Here is a 1,717-nt window from a genome sequence, read left to right as displayed (position 1 = left end):
TCATCCTTACTATCGTCCTTTTTCCTGTACTTCTTTTGTATGTTTGCCATGTAAACTCGTACTTAAACTTAACTGAACTTTTACTCAAAATAAACTAAACTCTTACTAAAAACTAAACAAAACTTTTTCTAAATCTTAGCTAAACCCAATAATAAAACTTATTCAAACTAAGCTAAACTCTTATTAAATCTTACTAAAAACTAAACTCTTTCTACATTTTAAGTAAACTCTTACTAAATCTTTGGCATTTATATGACCTGATTGTGTTGCAAGTGTCATAAAACTCCTCCTTTTTTTGTGTATGTTACTCTTTGATAACACATCAAATCTTCGCCACTTATGTGATCTGATTATGTTCCACTCTTACTGAGACGAATCTAAACTCGTACTTAAACTCCTACCACAGCTTAACTAAACTCTTACTAAATTTTAACTAAATTCCTACTAGATCTTATCTAAACTCTTACTAAATCTAAACTGAACTCTTACTAAATCTTAACTAATTCTTACCAAAACTAAACTAAACTTTTAAGGAAATCATCAATTAAATTCATATTAAATCTTAAGTAAATTGTTACTAAAACTAAACAAAAATCTTACTAAAACTAAACTAAACTCTTACTAAATCTTAATTGAATTCTTATTAAATCTTAACTAAATTCTTACTAAAAACTAAACTCTTACTAAAACTAAACTACACTCTTACCAAAACCAAAACTAAAAGAGCCTGTTTGACCCGACCGCCCCCTCAGGTGGATACGTTTGTGGAGGGCTGTCAGATCACAGTGGTGGGCCTGGGCGACAAGAGTTCGGACGTGTCGGAGAAGGTCAAAGCTTTGCAGAGTTCCCTACAGCCCTGGCCGACGGACCCGTACAAGACCATCATCGAGAACCATATCAAGCTCATGGACAGGTATGGGAATCTTTTTGCAGTCAAGATCGGTTCTTTTTTGCGTGTAATTGCCGTATTTTTGTGAGTAGAAGACACAAATAGCAGGATGGCCGTCTCGGAAAATTTCTACTTTACTTACTTTCCGTCTTGGACAATATAGTATTATATCTCATCTTATCTTATCATCATCATCATCATCATCAGGTGCCTTGCCGACTGGCGTGGGCGATTATGGACCTCCTCTTCCATCTGTCTTGCGTTACAGCAATGGTGTCTGTTGTTCTTGCTGCTCCCACCCACGTTGTCAACTTGTCCAGTATCTTTTCCCTCTGTCTGCCTCTGTTTCTCTTTCCATCAAACTTGCCTGTTGTTACAATATTCTCCTATGCTTCTTTTTGCATTGGTTGTCCAATAAACTTGCCTGTCGTTTTCGTATTTTCGTCATAAGCTGTTGTCTGCAATTTGCTTCATCATATCTTATCTTTTCTTGTCTTATTACTTCTATCTCCTGCCTTCACAGCTGTCCTGAAATCACTTCACCTTCACCTATCCCGTAGTCTGGCTCACCGTTGGGGCACCGCTGTAGATTTTACAACAAGTTTCCTCCACTCCTCTCAGTTCTTAGGTTTCTGTAGTAAGATGTTCCAGTCACAGCAAGCACACTGTTTGATGTTGTCTTCCCTTGTTGTCCTCCTATACCTTACATTATTTCTATCTCCTGCCTTTTCCTCATCCATCCTGAAATACTGTCAGATCTACTCTAACAGTCCTATGTCCAGGGTAATCACCTGTACAAACAACCGCTTCTCATTCCTTCTCTCCCCC

The sequence above is a fragment of the Aplysia californica genome, unplaced genomic scaffold (genome assembly GCF_000002075.1).
Source record: "Aplysia californica isolate F4 #8 unplaced genomic scaffold, AplCal3.0 scaffold00105, whole genome shotgun sequence".
Lineage (NCBI taxonomy): Eukaryota > Metazoa > Mollusca > Gastropoda > Aplysiida > Aplysiidae > Aplysia > Aplysia californica.
The sequence above is the reverse complement of the archived record's forward strand: the minus strand, read 5'-3'. Positions refer to the sequence as shown.